The sequence below is a fragment of the Mus caroli genome, unplaced genomic scaffold, assembly GCF_978045245.1.
Source record: "Mus caroli unplaced genomic scaffold, Mus_caroli_1 scaffold_8, whole genome shotgun sequence".
In the NCBI taxonomy this organism is placed as follows: domain Eukaryota; kingdom Metazoa; phylum Chordata; class Mammalia; order Rodentia; family Muridae; genus Mus; species Mus caroli.
The window spans coordinates 86,170,404-86,189,973 of record NW_028227263.1 but is presented as its reverse complement, the minus strand read 5'-3'; the positions used below and the strand labels follow the sequence as shown (position 1 = coordinate 86,189,973).

At 35.7% G+C, this 19,570-nt stretch overlaps 1 protein-coding gene across 4 annotated transcripts in view; it reads right to left on the bottom strand.

The window, feature by feature from the left end:
• Positions 1-178: 178 nt before the first annotated feature.
• The window catches only part of LOC115031564 (uncharacterized), a 199,217-nt gene continuing 179,825 nt past the window's right edge, over positions 179-19,570 (bottom strand). For 3 of the 4 annotated variants that reach the window (XM_085841685.1, XM_085841686.1, XM_085841687.1), the window contains 2 exons: positions 6,527-6,627; positions 179-366 (listed from right to left, as the gene is read on the bottom strand). The gene's annotated coding sequence lies outside the window, so the exon portion shown is untranslated. The remainder of the gene's footprint in view (positions 367-6,526; positions 6,628-19,570) is intronic. The other variant, XM_085841688.1, reaches the window with a different exon arrangement.

The following is a 19,570-nucleotide window of genomic DNA, read 5'->3' as shown; positions in this document are numbered from 1 at the left end:
CATTATAATCTCATGGTGCCAAAAGGGAAGTGCTATACTGATACAAAAATCCTTTACAGATCTGATCTCCCAAAGCAGTTTAGGGAGTAACAGGTCTCTTGTCTCTACCAGATACTGAAGACTAACCTAATACATCATCCTTGCAGACGAAGCATAACTCCAAGACTGTGTCCTGAATGATAGATCGTAAAGCTGAAGCAGTGACCAGAAGCAATGACAAATACCTTGCACAGAAAATAGGAGCAGATTCATTTATAGCATGTGAAGAACCACAGCAAGTTACCTGATCAAGCTGAGTTTCTCTTTTTATATTTTCATCTTCAGGTATCTAGAGTACTCCTCTCTCTCCAAGAAGCAGCTTGTAGCCTAGGAAGAATCTGGCTTGAGCTGAGAGGTAGACATCAACCAGGAACATTATTGCAAATATTTTCATGGAAAAAATTTCTTTATCTGTGATCAAATCTGACCGGCTGAGTATATGTAGCAAAATAGAGAAAAGGTTTGGTTGCAGTCAGGAAATCTCAAAACTGATAAAGAAGGCAAGAGCCTGTGAGCCTGTACTTACCAGGGAGTTTTTTTTTTCCATCAAAGCTCCTAGATCTATCTCCACCCTCACTGACTGTTTAATAGAATAAAGTTGAAAGAAAAGGACAAAGACCAAAATACTAGTTAGTTCTTCTTTGTTTTCTGGCTCTAATTAAAAACAGAGAAAATTGTCAAGTAATGCCTGGGCATTTGAGTCTGTATGTGGCTATAATAAAGCTTCCATGAGTCTAGGTATTGTTTCTTGTAATCATGGGCTGTAAAATGCACTCCAGTGCTGAACATTTTCTATTTTTTTCTGTGTGAATATCCTAAGTAGATATGTTTATTTGCAAATATATCACACTAATTTATAAATTTATCCACATTAAAACTTACAAGCGATGCACTTACATTATCTAAAGGCATACTTGTGTCCAGTTTCATCAAGCTATTTATGACATATTACACCATGTGTTAGATTATAATAAAGGTAAAGAAATATGAAGAGGAGTTTATTTTAGAGAAGAAATATCCAAAATATAAACATACTACAATCATTTCTTTGTGTGTGAATGCATGTGTGATTATTTTAAGGCAGAGAAGCACATTGTGTATAAGGGTATGGTATCTAAATGAGAACTTACACAATTCTTATTAAGATGTTATTTTGTAAAGATTTAACTTAATATTCATATGTCATATCATGTGTTAAAAATAATATATATATATATATCATTCAGTTTTCCCATAATATCTATAACTAATATTCCATTGCCACCTAATTTGATATATTTTAATACACACTCATCTGATTTAACACTGTTGATATGTGCTGGGTTTCAGAGAGATCTACAGGAGCAGGAGAATCCTTTGATGCTAATCTTCCCTAAAAAAAATATTACTTTCCCTCTGCATTCATTTCACCAAACACCAACAACTGCTGCAAGTTTCTCCCATCAAAACTCTGTTGCCTAATTTTAAAATTTTTCTCAAGTTCCAACTTTAGGCTTTTCACATTTGAGTGAAGGTTTAGGAAATATGACTGTGTTTATTATGTTCCCCTGTGGGCAACACATATGTAGCTGAAGAAAAGCAACACAGAAGATTCTTATAGCCTCTGTGTCACTAGGGAACACACCTTCTGACAAAGTACATACCTACACTGTGTATACATTTCAATTATCCACAACTTTTTTTCCTTTGAGTAGCAATAATTTGTATTAACAGGTTCACATCTATACCAGAGTTGTCATTTTTCATTGCGCAAAGTTTATTAATGCTACTGGCTGAAATTTTATTATAGTTTGAGGTAATATGTGCTTCCAATACTAAGGAATATAATTATTCAATTATTATTAAAAATATAACACATTTTATAGAATTATTTTACTCCCTTCTATAATGTCCCTCATCCTATTGTGCTCCTGTTGGTTTAAGTCCTTCCCAACACAACCCTCATATTGGTATATCACTTATTTTCTTCTGTTCATTCAACATTTTTTTTTTGCTTTTTTTCCTGTTGTTCTATTCTTCACTCTAATTCTGTCTTTTACTTTGTTTTTGCATTGGGTGTTTGTTTTTCAACACATCATAATGTAAATTCCATAAACTGAGGATGGCTAAGTAAGGCACAGATCTACAAGCATATAATACCTAGCTCTGTGACCTATCTATTTTCTGGTTCTTCACCCAATCACTGTCACTTAAGCAATCTGACTCATGTATTAAGTGTCCATTAAGATAAATCAGATGATAGTTAGAAACTTGTACAATATTTGTGCTGTATTTACTCTAGATATTTTTCATGGCATTCTTCATCATAGATCAAATTTATTTATTTGTTTACTTACTTATTTACATCCCAAACATTGAGCCCTCCAAGAACCTCTCTCAGAGTTACTCCCCTCCTTCCTTTCCCATTTGTCTCTGAGAGGCAGCACTGTCCCTGCCACTCTAACCTGATGCATCAATTCTCTGCAGGATTAGGACATCCTATGTCTTTGAGTCCAGATATGTGACAGCAGCTAGCACCTATTTTCCCATTGATTGAAGGCTTAGTCTCTGGGAGCACCAAATTTTCCAGGGTACTTGACATTTTTGCTCTTCCTGTGGGGTTGTCATCCCCTTGAGGAACTTTGATTCTTCCCCTACCTCTTCCACAGACCTCTGTTGTATGTTTGTTTGTCTGTGGATATCTGTATCTGTCTCAGTTACCTGCTCAGTAAAGTCTCTCAAAAGCTTCTATTTTCAGCTACTTTTTGCAAGCATCATTAGTAATGTGAGGAATTTCTATGATTTATAGACAATTCACCCAGTATCTCTAAAATCTCAAGTCTTTCTATAGTCATCTATTACACTGTTCCTAAGTGGCCTGCCTTCAAGCCCTACTGTACCTTCTGCATGACTTTTCTGGGTCTGCCCCTTGATCAGTAACTACATTGGTTAATTATTTTTCCCAGAAAACTCTCTCTTCCTGCCAGTGTCCACCTCCTATTTCTTGCTTCAACTCATTTGTCATTGTCTTTCTTTTTTTTTTTAATATGATGTTTATAAGAGATTCTCTCAATAAATGGGATCATTAGTAGTCCATTTTTGTTTGTTTGTATTTTGACACAAGATTTATATATGCAGCCCTCCTGTTAAGCAACTCACTAAGTATATCAGACTGGCCTTGAATTCCCAGATATTTACCTATATCCACCTCCAGTGTATTAGGGTTAAAGGTGTGTTCCACCACACCAAGCCAAGAATACCACTGGTATCATGCTATATAGATTTATACCAACTTGACACAAGCTAGTGAGATCTGAAAGAAGCGAACCTCATTTGAAAAATTGCCTCTATATTTGGGCAAGAGGAGAGCCTATGGGGATTTTCAAAAATTATTTATTGATTTGCGATTGGTGTAGCTTATTGGGCATATTGACACTCCTGGGCTTGTAGTTAGTCCGGAATTTTATTAGAAAAAAATGCAGGCTGAAAAATTCATGGGCACCAAGCCCCCTCCAATGGGCTCTGCATCAGGTCCTGCCTCTTAGGTTCAGCCCTGCTTGAGTCCCTGTCCTGATCTTTTCCTTCAATAATTAACATTAATATAGAAATATAACCATTTCCTCCTCAAGATGCTTTGGTCATGGTGTTTCATCACAGTAATAATAACTCTGATGAAGATATGTGTTGCTGTTCCTTTGGTTTTTATATGTTTCAAAAAGTCAATTCCTGTGATATTTTTTAATCACAAGATTGTGGGGTAAATGTGTATGTTTAATATATTTATGTGTGTGTATGCATGTATTCACATATATGTAGTTTTATTTGTGTGTGTGTGTGTGTGTGTGTTTGCGTGCATGTCAAATGTTTAGCAATTTAGCTTGTCTCCTGCTCTTTGATACTATAAGGCATAAGTATTTAACTTGCAGTCTACAAAAGCACTTCATCAAGTTTGTGGATCCCTTAAATAATTCACAAGTTATAACTTTGCACACCTGTGAATCTGTTTTCACAATCAGACAGAGATTATTGTTTCCTGGTATTTCTTTCCAACCTCTCAATCATGTGCTGGGTATTCATCCTTCTAAGGCCATAATTCTCTGAAGCAATTCTTTCCATGTCTTGTCTAATTCCTTCTTGCTTTCCTTAGTCACAACTCAGTATAGGCAAATAAGATGGCTTTCTTTCAAGTTGCAGCAGTTGTCTTTGTTATTTTAACTTTTAAAACTTGACATGTATCAATTTCACATAGAAATAGGCTTCATAAAGACATTTTTGTACTACTAAATTGTTTAAGCATGTTTATAACCATATCAATGCATATTCTTTCTGACCTACCATCTCCTGACAGCTTCCTTGGTTACTGCAGCCTCACATCTGTGTTCTCTTCATATGTTTGATGGATCAGGTCCTTGCTACTTGTTTCCTGGTTCTGGTTCTCACTGTGCTAAGTGTCTGCCCATTTACTGTTACTGCTCTGTTGCACCTTTTATTCTCAATTTTTATGCAAGACTTCTCTAATATGGATTTTTTAAAATACACATGAACTCATGGACTCCTCTATTTTCTAAAATCAAAGGGATAGTAAAAGACCCTAGCCAGCATAACAAACATGGCTCTGGAAGGCCTGCTCCTCTCTCCTATTCCCTTTCCCTAAATTAAAGGCATTAGCTTACATTCCTAAAGCTAGACACCCAGATGTATTCCCTCATTTGTAAAATGTATCATCTTGAGACTCACTATGAAAGTCTATCTATCAAAGTATGGAAGTACTGCAATTAAAAGCTCACTTCGGCTCACTTAATTAACATACACAATCAAAATTAAATATCCTATTCTAAAGAGGGATTCCTGTTTTACCTTTATAAGTTGTCATTTGTCTATGGGTTAAACTCATCTCCTCTATAACCTGATACACTGTTTTGTTCTTTACTAACACCACAACTACTCCTTTCTCCCCTCTCCCTTGTTTTGTATAGATATCAGTTTAGCAATTTTATGATAGAATTGAATATATGAACAAGTGGTTCTATGATTCATGTGCCTTTTTTGAGGTCTCTTTTTCTTCTGCTTGTTTATTTTTATTGTTTAGAATCTCATTCCTATCTAATGATGGACAGAAAAGGGGTGAATCTGTATGGGAGCGAAGTTTGGGAGGTACTGAAATGTATATAAGTGGGAAATATAATCAGGATAGGTTGTATGACAGTAATCTATGTTCAACAAAATGGAAACAAAATTCCAAGGACTGCTGAATGTTATCTTTCCATTCTGTAATTGAACTACTCCATGTTTAAGATTATCAGTAATGATTCAAAAGGCTTCACTGAATTATTGATAACATGTGATTGCATATTACATACATGCTAACGTTCCAGAAATGTCTAGGGCATTATAACTCAACCTTCCTCATGCTGTGACACCTTAATATAGTCCTCGAATTGAGGTGAGTTTCAAACATAAAAATATATTGGTTTCTACTTCATAACTGTACTTTCATTATTCTTATGTGTTATGATGTAAATATTTGTATTATATCTATGTTATACCTCTCAGAATCCATGTTAATTTAGAACTGAGTTGCCTATAGCAGAATGTAAAAGGATGCTTGATACTAAAGTAAGGATCTTAGACTTTGCTTGCTCTCCTGTGTGGCCATAAAAATACTCAATAAGCAGTCCTGTGATGATATTTCACAATCTATCATAGCTAAACTGTTTAAGGTATCATATGTCTGGCTTATAATATAATTCTTTGTTGAAATATTTGAAGAATTCCCAATGAAACAATTAGATTTATGAGCTACAAGTAACTGGCATGTTTGCTCTTCTTTAAAAGATCACTTTGGGGCTCATCACAACTCTACCTTCCAAGATTAGAAGCTAGGAGGTCTTTCTAGGAGACAAATGCTATCTCTTTGATAATACAAATTGTATCGTTGTATTAAGCCAACATAAATTACTTGCATGAAGCTTACTGTTCCTTTACAATTTAGTCAGCAATATATTACGTACACAATTGGCTGCATTTGATCTACTATTATTTGCATATGACTAAACAGGTTTCAAAGTAAGTGGTATGTTAAGAATCCATACTTTCTGTTATATTTTACTATGCAGTCATGAGGTCAAATATTCAACATTGATGAGGTAACATTCACAGAGAATGAAGTTTAAGAAAGGTATGAACTTCAATAAGGAAGTATCTAAGCCATAGTATAAGAGGCAATCTTACTTGGAAGAAAATATGATTGTTTCTAAAGAGATAACACTAGAGTTATCCATGGAATTCCATATAAAATTTTGCTAGAATACTGTTTATCATTAGTGTAACAGCATTTTCTCATTTATGGATAAATCATGACTATATAAAGCAGAGCAAAATTATGCTAATGGAAGTATGCTAAGTTGGAAAAGCAGAGTGAAGAACAGGAATGTAGTGAAACTAGTTAGTACACATAACCAATTATTATGGGAAAGGTATTTTAGAGAAGAATTATTGAGGAACTCACAGTAGAGCAATCTTCACATAGGGCCTCAGCATTTCACTTCTGATTCTCCTGAATCTCCAGGATTGGGGGGTTGTAGTTACACATGATAGTCATCTCTGTTCCTTGGAGGGAATATACTGAAAATTATTCATTGATTCAATTCTAGAAACCTTAAGTAATTTCAAATGTCATCTTGTCTGTGGAAAAACAACCATTTAGAAAAACCACGTGGGGTAATACTTCCTTTTGAATATTTTCTCCATTTCATAATATTTATGCAAGTGGTTAAACAATAGGGCCCTAATTTATCTCATACACCTATACATTATTTATTGTTATATACCCATCATGTTTATGAAACAGCACCTGGAAAATGAAACAAAACTTTAAATGCCCAGTGCATGATGGGACAGAAAACAAAGCTAGCATTCCAGAAAAAAAAAAAAGAAAAATATCATTATGCTGTTATTTTCAGTCATTGGATTGGTTGCACAAAAGTGTAAGTATTTAGACATGAGGAGGCACACACATTTAAAGTCTCTCAAAGTAGCATATTCAACTTTACTTCTGATTGTTACTGTCAGGAACTTGGCTAGCATTTGTATCTGTGCTGTACAAATCCATTAGCTTTCAAGTTTTAGCCATCTTACAACTAGAGATACCACAGTTGTGAAATTCCTAAGTCTCAGTGGGACCATTTAATCTTCTTCCTCACTAGTTCTATCTTGTCCTCTGTGTTCCTCCAGTTACTATAATTGTAGTACAAAAGACATAAATTTTAAGAAATAAGATAGTGGCTGTGCTGGTACCCAATTTTCCCCACAAGATTAATTGAGCAAAAAGAGCACAGAATCCTCTCCTATATTTTTCATCCCAAGCTTCAGTTAAGATCCCCATAGATTTTCAGTAAGTTCCAAAATAATTTCTTACAATAATTTGGTGATAAGGATAATGATTTTGTTTTTCAGATATGAATATAGCCTTCCCCTTCCGACCATTATATTTTATGATATGTTAATGTAAATATAACACAAATTTTCTATGTAAACATCATGAATTTACCAATTATCTCATATACTAATGATTGCCAAATCTTGGCCCTTATCAAGGAATTAATGGCCACAGTATTAAAATCATATTTGACATTTTAAAGATATATTTGGGATTAATGAAGACATATATCATGGCCATGAAGAAAATGTATTCTTGATAACTACAAGATACCCAATTACCCATGGCTGGTCTCTAGAGGGGATCCTACACCTGTAAATTTCCTGAAACGGATTGATTCTGTGTTCTAAATAGTTCTCATTATATCTAAAGTTAAGTTTCTCTTTACTTCTCTGAAAAACAAAACAAAACAAACCTTAATTTTGTAGCAGACATAGTGCAGTACAGAATTACACAACTGGCCAAAATGTAAATAACAACTGAAAGTAATGTATGTACAACACCAATTGATGAATCTAAAAAATTCACCATAGTCCAAAGACTCAGAGATCTTTTCAAAATGGCAATACAAAAGTTAAAAGAGGCTGAGGAACAAGATAACTCCAGTGAGGGAAGGGTATTTTGGCTACAAACATGAAATTTCAGGACATGAATACCTTTAATAGTTTAACATGATAATACTATAAATAGTCATGCGAATGGTAATATCTCTCAAGACCCCATCATTACCTGAAAGTCTACTGGCAACTAATGACTAGTAAATGAGGGAAAAATCAGTATTTTCCAGAAATAAGCCCCCTTACCGACCATTCAATATTGAGAGGTTAGCATTCAATACATACTTAGGATAAACATCTAATTTACACAGCATAGTTATGTAAATGTTCACATGTATACATAGCATATTACTAATTAGTAAAATTTTAATCAATTAGAGTGTGAATGGAGCATATGTAATATGTATTGGAGTCAGGAGGGAAAAGCCTGGAAATAATATAATCACAGAACTCATTTATGCAATTCAAATAAATAAATCAAATCAGATTTATACACCCCCACACACATATGGAATTTAAATAGCGTCAAAGTATATTTAGAGAAATGAATGCCAGCTGTGGAAGTAAAATCTGCATTACAACTACCAGGTTATTTTGTTGAATTATTGACCAAACGGACTCTATAATCCCCATTCAACATAATAGACCATTTTCAAAGTTGTGGTTAAGTCACAACAACTTACATCATTGAGCAATAAAAATCTGGTTTCCAAACAGAATTTTCATGACTACTAACTACATTCATGGGACTGATAGGAAAGATAAATAAGAAATGAAATCCTTAGTATCTCCAGCTATAAACATTGCAACATATAATAGTATCATTTTTAATATATACTGGTGTCATATTGGCAAAAAAAATTATCACAATTATGGACTACTTTTTTATTGTATGTGGGCTATATTTCAGAATATGGAAATCATTTTTGCCACTGTGAAAGTGACCATAAATCTTAACATAGCTCACAGGCCTAGGGAGAATGGTACATCTTTTATTTTGCAAAAGTTATATAAAAATAAGATGAGTCGTGATGACATACTGTGATAATTCTAGATAAGTGTACCACTCTAACCTTATTAGGTGTACGTCTTCATTCACAATGTAGAGACCATAAGAAAATGTATATAATATGTAGAGTTATATGTAGAAAATGGCTGTATGTAAAAGATGAGAGACACTTTGTAACAATTGATACTAATAGAAAGTCTGTATCACAACCTTATTTCTCAAGCCTAATAGACCTATGTGAAGGAAGAAAAAATTTTAAGGAGCAAAGATGTTAGATAACTCTAACTGAAAAAAATCTGTACAAAATATTGAAACATATTAGAAATAACAGAGACAATGTCAAACAAATCACAAATCACACTGTATAAAATTAAACCAAACAAAAATACCACTGTTAAGAAGGAAAAGTGGTTTATTCTTACAGAGCTCTGCATGGTCTTGTTAGTTGATATTGATCTTCCTGTGAGTTTGCTGTTCACTTCAGCTCCTTCACTTCTTCCCCTTAGTCTTCCAAGGAGGGGATGGAGGCAGCCATGAATCTAGCTATATTTTAGCAGAGGAAGGCTGATCTGGCATCAATGGGAGGGGATTCCCTTGGTTCTGAGGAGACTTGATGTCACAGCATAAGGGGATGCTAGAGTGGTGAGGTAAGAGTGAGGGAGTGGGTATAGAATCATGCTCATAGAGGCAAAGGGGAATAGGAATGGGGTGGGGAATTCATGTAGGAGAAACCAGGAAGGGGGATATTATTTGAAATTTAAATGAATGAAAGGAGGGGGAAAAGACTTCAGTGATGAGTTTGAGAGGACAAAGAGAAGCTCAGTAAGACCCTGTATCAGACACACATGACACATTGAAAGAAGACAAGACTGGAATAAATTTAGCCTATGTGTACATAAAACTACAAACATAAAATTATTATCATTGCTGGGCAGTGATGGCACACACCTTTAATCCTAGCACTTGGGAGGCAGAGACAGGTGAATTTCTGAGTTCAAGGCCAGTCTGGTCTACAGAGTGAGTTCCAGGACAACCAGGGTTACATAGAGAAACGCTTTCTCAAAAACAAACAAACAAACAAACAAAAATTATTATCCATATAAATATTTCAGAAATAGAATTAAGACTTTCTCCTGACAAATTATATAAATAAACCAGTGCAATTCTTCTAGAAAGCTAAAACAATATATAGGAAAGGACAGGGGAAAGACATCATCCATAAGACAATGCAATAGATTATGGAAGTGTTCCCTTGTAAATTGTGTATAAGAGTAATAAATATCCAAAATAAATCTTAGCCATAAAGATAACATAAAGATAATAATATTGTATAATATTGTGTGTCACTACAAACACTGTATTTGTAAATCTTGAATTAATTACATTTTTTTAGACAGCACTACCTAATTCTAAAAACATTGTTTTCAAATGTTTCCTTCTGATATTTTTTTTTCTTAGTTGAGGTGTGCTGCTTTAGATGAGATGACGGAATATCAAATGCTGTTAGTTATTCTCTTTTGGTATTGGACAACTCTGTAAATCTCCCTGTTGTTCAGATGGTGAATTAGTTCAAATTTACATGCTAAATTTGTGCAGATAGCAGAGTGCAGTTAGAAATTGGATTCTGTCAAAACTAGTTTTCACTACTGATAGCACTATCATCAATTAGTATTTTTCACCAAAGTCTTTAATCCCTTGTGTGATTAGAATCCTGGAACTTAGGTACTAATATTTAATATCTTCATTATGAAATACCTGAATATATAATAAGTTGTTAACAAAATAAGTCATATCAAATAATCTAAAAATAACCCACAAGTATATTTTAAACTACTACTACTACTAATAACTACTTATATTTTAATGTTTTCTTCATTGAATAGAATCTTAATTTTCTTAAGAAACATCGGAGAATAAATTGCCAACCAAACAGTACACATGGAGGGATGCATGTCTACACCTACATATGTGGCAGAGGATGGCCTTGTCATGCATCAATGGGAGGAGAGGCCTTGGTCTTGTGAAGGCTCAGTGCCTCAGTGTAGGGGAATGTCAGGGCAGAGAGGGAGGAGAGGGTGGGTGCGCTGGGAAACATCCTCATAGAAGCAGAGTGAGGGGGTTTCTGGGAAGGAAACCAGGAAAGGGGATAACATTTGAAATGTAAAAACCAACAACAAAAAATACTCCCGAAAAAGATGCACAACATCTGCAAAACTACTAGATATCAAAAGTATTTCCTTCCAACGTTCAGATATTTTACTTTGGGTTCTATGGTCAGAGTCATCAAAAATTCACAAGAAACTCTAATAGAGTTGACACTGTATCCATAAATCTAAGATGAAAATTGAGATCTTTTTTCATGCTATTTCTACTCAAAGCATTTATAATTAAAATTATATCATGTTGAGTATTGGTAAGAAATATGTTAGCGGAGGAAAATGTATTGGTAAATCTGAATAATCAACATAGGCTTATTTATGTATTCCCTTGATCCAATTTCAGGGAACACAGTATCCTGTGCTTTTCTGGGAATTTGAGGCCAGCATAGTCTACCCAGTGTGTATCAGACCACTCAACACAAGATAATAAGCCCTTGTCTACAAAGAACAAAAGGGGTTAGAGATTTATTAATGTATCATTGGAGAGAAGGTAGATGTATATATTTTTGTTCATATTGTTCAACATGGATTTGAGGTATGTGCAGGGACATACAGGCAAAACTTCAAATTCTCACGTTTTCCTATATTGATCCACAACTTACTTTTTTGAGACAGTCTATCATTAAATCCATAGATTAATATTTGTTATAGACGTGATTGTCCATACTGTGAATATAGAGAGACTACATGAATACTTGACAGGTTTTTTTTTTTTGTATGCTTATTCAAGTGGTGTGAACTAAAGTTCTTCTGCTAAATTGCATAGAGATTATAAACTAATCATCTCTTTAATTTTAAACACTTAAAGATAAGGCAAAAAACTCTAAAATTGATGATGTGTGCAAAAGAAACAGTATTTCTTAAATAAATTGTGAACATATATTCTAAATAATACAAGGTAAGAATTTCTGTTCCATGAATGACAGGCTCAAAAATATCTACAATGGTGATGTAATGCTTAGGACTCTAAGGAACACAGAATTAAAATATCATTCCTATTGATGTTAATAGTATCATTATTAGAATAGCATATCAAATTTCACATGTTAAACTACAAAGTTTCAACTACAATTTTTCAGGTATAATAAAACATTTAAAATAGTTTTATACTAAATTAATAAAATTAATTTCTTTCAATATCTAATGATCGCCACATTAAAAGAATTATCAGACTATCACAATAAATGTGTGAGTGACATGATAGATTTCTGTCATTTTATGTGGTAATATAATTTTGAAATTTAATTTAACAGTTATAAAGGAATAAAAAAAAGTGTAAGCTTAAAACTTTTCAGGTCTTTGCCTCCTGAAATTTAATGAAAGAACTTCATTCGGCTACTCAGATTATTCATCTGGTCCATCTTTATAGACTATGTAAAAACATAATACTATGAAAAAATATGCATTTACCAGCATCATTTTTATTTTTTAAATTTTTCTTTTATTGAATATTTCCTTTATTTACATTTCAATTGTTACCCCCTTTCCAGGTCTCTCCTCTGGAAGTCCCTTAGCCCATTCACTCTCACCCTGCCTCCATGAGGGAGCTCTGCCACCCACCCACTCCTGCCTTCTGGCACCCGTATTCTACACTGGGACATCGAACCCCAATAGTACCAAGGGCCGTTCCTTCCACTGATGTCCAACAAGGCCATCTTCTGCCACATACACAGTTGGAAACATGAGTCTCTAAATGTGTACTCTTTGGTTGTTGGTCCAGTACCTGGAAGCTCCATGGGATCTTGCTAGATGACATTATTGCTATCTCCACAGGGTTACAAATCTGCTCAGCTCTTTCAGTCCCTTCTTCAACTTACCCATCTTGGACCCAGGACTCTGCCTAATTTTTGGCTGCAAGCATTTGCCTCTGTATTTGTCAGACTCTGGGAAAACCTCTCAGGAGACAGCTATATCAGGCTCCTGTCAGCAAGCACTATGTGACCTCAATAGTGACCTGGCTTGACGACTGTATATGGACTGGGTCCTAAGGTGGAGCAGTCTCTGTATGGCCTTTCCTTCAGTCTCTGCTCCACATTTTGTGTCCATATTTCCTCCTGTGAGTATTTTGTTCCTCCTTCTAAGAAGCACTGAATCACCCACACTTTTGTCTTCCTTCTTCTTTTTTTAAAATATATTTTCTTTATTTACATTTCAAATTTTATCCCCTTTACTCATTTCCCCTCCAAAATCTTCCCTATCCTACCCCCTCCCCATGGTCATTAACTGACCTGGCTCCCTCTTCCCTGTCCTGCCATTCCCCTATGCTGGGGAATAGAGCCTTCACATGAGCCAGGGGCTCTTCTCTCATTGACGTCCCACAAGGCCATCCTCTGCTACATATGTGACTGTAGTCTTGAGACCCTCCACGTGTATTATTTGGTTGGTGGTTTAGTCCCTGAGAGCTCTGGGGGTACTGATTAGTTCATATTGTTGTTCCTTCTATGAGACTACTAACCCCTTCAGCTCCTTGGATCCTTTTTCTATCTCCTCCATTGGGAATCCTTTGCTCAGTCAAATGGATGGATGAAAGCTTCCACTTCTGTATTTGCCAGGCACTGGCAGAGTCTCTCAGGAGACAGTTATATCAGGCTCTGGTCAGCAAGCACTTGTTGTCATACACCATAGTGTCAAGTTTTGGGGACTGTATATGGGATGGATCCCCACTTGGGATAGTCACTGGATGGCTTTTCCTTCAGTTTCTGCTTCAATCTTTGTCTCTGTATCTCCTCCAATATGGCCTGTGAATTGTATTTTGGGTATTCCAAGCTTTTGGGATAATATTCACATATCAGTAAGTGCATACCATGTATTTTCTTTTGTAATTGGGTTACCTCATTTGGGATGACATTTTCAAGTTCAATACATTTGCCTGTGAATTTCATTGTTTTTATTAGCTGAATAGTATTCTATTGTGTAAATGTACCACATTTTCTGTATCCATTGCTCTATTGAGGGACATCTGAGTTGCTCCATGCTTCTGGCTATTATACAGAGATGGCTGCTTTGAACATAGTGGAACATGTGTCCTTATTACTTATTGTAGCATCTTCTGGGTATATGCTTAGTAGTGGTGCATGTATGTGCTCATGTAGTACCATGTACAATTTTCTGAAGAACCTCCAGATTAATTTCCAGAGTAGTTGTATCAGCTTGTAATCTCAGCAGCAATACAGGAGTGTTCCTCTTTCTCCACATTCTTGCCAGCATCTGCTATTACCTGCATTTTTGTTTTTTGTTTGGTTTGTATTTGTTTTTTTGGGTTTTTTGTTTGTTTGTTTGTTTGTTTGTTTGTTTTTGAGACAGGGTTTCTCTGTATAAGCCTAGTTATCCTGGAACTCACTCTGTAGACCAGGCTGGCCTCGAACTCAGAAATCCACCTACCTTTGCCTCTGGAGTGCTGGGACTAAAGGCGTGCATCACCACTGCCTGGTCTTGTGTTTTTGAACTTAGCCATTCTGACTGGTGTGAGGTGGAATCTCAGGGTCATTTTGATTTTCATTTCCCTGATGACTAGGGATGTTGAACATGTCCTGGCCTTCTGAGGTTCCTCAGTTAGGAATTCTCTATTTAGCTCTGTTCTCCATTTTTAATAGGGTTATTTGGTTCTCTGGAGCCTAACATCTTGTGGATTTTTTTTGTATATATTGAATATTAGCCCTCTATCATTATAAGATTGGTAAAGATATTTTCCCAATCTGTTGGTTGGTGATTTGTCCTATTGACAGTGTCCTTTGCCTTACAAAACCAGTGGTCAATATCTCAATCAATTTCACAGAGTTAGGATCAAGATCATGCAAAGTGACATGAATATCCAAGGTAAAACATGGAAGAACTTGAAAGCCAAGCTTCATGATAATAACTAGAAGGCAGAGAGACAGTATCTAAATCAACAAAATTAGAAATGAAAAGAGAGACATGACAGCATAAGCTGGGAAATTAAAAAAAAAATCAGATCCTACTACAAATGCCTATAGTCAACAAAACTGGAAAATATGAATGAAATGGGCAATTTTATAGACAGATACGTGGGTACGAGGTACCAAAGTTAAATCAGGATCAGATAGACGATCTAAACAGTCCCATAACACCCAAAGAAATAGAATCAGTCATTAATAGTCTCCAAACCAAGAAAAGCCCAGGACCAGATGGGTTTAGTGCGAAGTTCTGTCAGAACTTCAAAGAAGAAGTAATACCAATAATCTTCGAATTATTCCACAAAATAGAAACGGAAGAGATACTACCCAGCTCATTCTATGAATCCACAAATACTCTGATACCTAAACCACACAAAAACCCAACAAAGAAAGAACTTCAGACCAAATTTCCTAATGAATATCCATGCAAAAAATACTCAATAAAATTCTTGCAAACTGAATCCCAGAAGACATCAAAATGACCATCCATCATGATCAAGTAGACTTCATCACAGGGATGCAGAGGTGGTTCAATAAACAGAAATTCACCAATGTAATGCACTTTATAAACAAGCTCAAAGAAAAAAGCCACATAATCATTTCACTAGATGCTGAGAAAGAATATGACAAAATCCAACAACCTTTCATGATAAAAGTCTCAGAAAGAACAGGAATTCAAGGCCCATACCTAAACATAGTAAAAGCAATATACAGCAAAGGAGTAGCCAACATAAAACTAAATGGAGAGAAATTTGAACAAACCCACTAAAATCAGGGACTAGACATGGTTGTCCACTATCTCCCTACCTTTTCAATATAGTACTCGAAATCCTAGCCATAGCAATTAGACAACAAAAGGAGGTCCATGGGATACAATATGAAAGGAAGAAGTAAAATTGTCACTATTTGCAGATGATATGATAGCATACTTAAGGGATGCACAATATTCCATCAGAGAACTCCCAAACCTGAGAAACAATTTCAGCAAAGTGGCCGGATATAAAATTAACTCAAACAAATCAGTGGCCTTCTACTACTCAAAGGATAAATAGGCTGAGAAAGAAATGAAAGGACCCAGATAGAGCTGTCTCTTGTGAGACTATGCTGGGGCCTAGAAAACACAGAAATGGATGCTCACAATCAGCTATTGGATGGATCACAGGGCCCCCAATGGAGGAGCTAGGGAAAGTACCCAAGGAGCTAAAGGGAACCTATAGGTGGAACAACAATATGAACTAACCAGTACCCCCCAGAGCTCGTGTCTCTAGCTGCATATGTATCAGAAGATGGCCTAGTTGGCCATCAGTGGAAAGGGAGGCCTTTTGGTTGGGCAAACTTTATATGCCTCAGTACAGGGGAATACCAGGACCAAGAAGTGGGAGTGGGTGGGTAGGGGAGTGGGTGGAGGAGCATGTGGGGGACTTTTGGGATAGCATTGGAAATGTAAATGCAATAAATACCTAATACAAAAAAAGAAAATAGGGAAACAACACCTTCACAATAGTCACAAATAATATAAAATATTTTAGTGTGACCTTAACAAGCAAGTGAAAGATCTGTATGACAAGAACTTGAAGTCTCTGAAGAAAGAAATCAAAGAAGGTATCAGAAGAAAGAACTCCCATGCTGATGAATTGGCAGGATTAATATAGTAAAAATGTCCATATTGCTGAAAACAATCTACAGATTCAATGCAATCTACATCAAAATTTCAACTCAATTCTTCATAGAGTTAGAAAGAGCAATTCTAAAATTCAACTGGAGTAACAAAAAACCTAGGATAGTGAAAACTGTTCTCAACAATAAAGAACTTCTGGAGGAATCAACATCCCTGACCTCAATCTGTACTACAGAGCAATTGTGATAAAATCTGCATTGTATTGGCACAGTGGCAGGCAGGTAGGTCAATGGAATAGAATTGAAGACACATGAATGAACCCACACACGTAGAGTCACATGTTGTTTGACAAAGTAATTAAAACCATCCAGTGGAAACAAGACAGCATTTTCAAAATATAGTGCTGGTTCAACTGGCAGTTAGCATGTTAAATAATGCAAATCAATCCATTCTTATCTCCTTGTACAAAGCTCAAATCCAAATGGAACAGGGACCTCCACATAAAATCAGATACAATGAAAGTAATAGAAAAGAAAGTGGGGAAGAAGCTCTAAAACATGGGTACAGGGGAAATTTTCCTGAACAGAACACCAATAGCTTATCCTGTATGATAAACAATTGATAGGTGGAACCTCATAAAATTGCAAAGCTTCTGTAAGGCAAAAGAGAATAAAATAGCAACCAACAGATTGGGTAAAGATCTTTACCAACCCTACATCCTATAGAAGGCTAATATATATATATATATATATATATATATATATATATATATATATATATATTATACACACACACACACACACACACACACACACACACACACACAGAAATCAATATATTAGACTCCACACTACCATATAATCCTATTAAATTAGGGTAAAGAGCTAAACAAAGAATTCTCAACTGAATAATACTGAATGGCTGAGAAGCATCTAATGAAATATTAAACATCCTTAGTCATCAGGGAAATGAAAATCAAAACAACCTCGAGAATCTACCTTACTTCAGTCAAAATGTCTAAGATCAAAACTCAGATGACAGTAGGTGCTGTCAAGAATGTGGATAATGAGGAACACTCCTCCATTGCTGGTGGGATTTCAAGCTGGTAAAACCACTCTGGAAATCAATCTGGAGGTTCCTCAGGAAATTGAACTTCCTGAGCATCCAGCTATACCACTCCTGGGCATATACCCAGAAGATGCTCCAATATATAATAAGGAGACATGTACTGCTTGCTATGTTCATAGAAGTCTTCTTTATAATAGCCAGAACCTGGAAATAACCCAGATGTCTTTCAACAGTGGAATGGATACAAAAATTGTGGTACATTTTACAATGGAGATATTTTACATTTTTTATTTTATGTTTTACAACTCATCTATTAAAATGTTGTATTCATGAAGTTCTTAGGTTCAGAGATGGAACTAGAAAATATCGTCCTGAGTAAGGTAACCCAATCACAAAAGAACACACATGATATGCACTTATAAGTGGATATTACCCCAGAAGTTCAGAATACCCAAAATACAATTAACAGACAACATGAAGCTCAAGAAGAAGGAAAAGCACAGTGTGTATACTTTGGTACTTCTTAGAGAGGGGATCAAAATACCCATCAGAGAAGATATAGAGACAAAGTCAAGGCCATCCAGTGCCTATACCACCTGGCGATTCATCCCATATACAGTTACCAATCCCAGACACTACTGTGGATGCTAACAAATGTTTGCTTACAGGAGCCTGATATAGCTGTCTCCTGAGAGGCTCTGCCAGTGCTGGGCCAATACAGAAGTTGAGGCTCACAGCCATCCATTTGAATGAGCATGGGGTTCCCAATGGAGGAGCTAGAGAAAGGACACAAGGAGCTGAAGGTTTTTGCAGCCCTATAGGAGGAACAACAATATGAACCAACTGGTATCCCCAGAGCATCCAGGGACTAAATCTCCAACCTAAGAGTACACAAGGAGGGACTTAAGGCTTCAGCCACATATGTAGTGAGGATGGCCTAGTGGGACATCAATGAGAGGAGAGGCCCTTGGTCTTGTGAAAGCTCTATGCCCCAGGAAGGTTGGATGCCAAGACAGGGAAACAGGAGTGGATATGTTAGTGTTCAGTGGGGGGGGTGGTGGTGGTGGATGGGATAGGGTGATTTTTGGAGGGGAAATCAGTAAAGGGGATAAATTTTGAAATGTAAATAAATATATAATAAAAGTGAAAAAACATAAAAAATTAAATTAAAAAAAGAAGTACATACTATATTTTGATTTATTGCCTGAAATGTCAGAGTAGTATGTTCAGTTTTTTCCACACTATTAGTCAGTTGTTTAAATATTTTGTTCTGGAGATCCAAATCATTTCAAGGTTGTGATTTCAACTAACCTAAGTCAAAAGGACAAAGAATAGTAAAAATAGCAGGAAATGCTGTAGGGTATGTGAAATAAATGGATCACTCATTTAGTTTTCATGCTACAAAATTTTTCTAGCCACAGTGGTACTGAGTGTGGGGAGTTACCAAAAATCTAAAAATAATCTTATTATATATTCCAAATATGCATTATAATAAACACAAGATAATGTATAGATAAACATCATGAATTTTAATGAGATTTTTCTAACAACGGCTCTCAGACAAAAATCTTTGAGAAACAACAGATAATCAATATACAATATGAAGCTCTATAAGCATAGTTCTATAAAATATGTCGAGGCAGGCGGATTTCTGAGTTCGAGGCCAGCCTGGTCTACAGAATGAGTTCCAGGACAGACAGGGCTACACAGGGAAACTCTGTCTCGAAAAAACAACAACAACAAAACAAAAACAAAAACAAAATATGTCCTGAAAGTATAATCCAGCAAT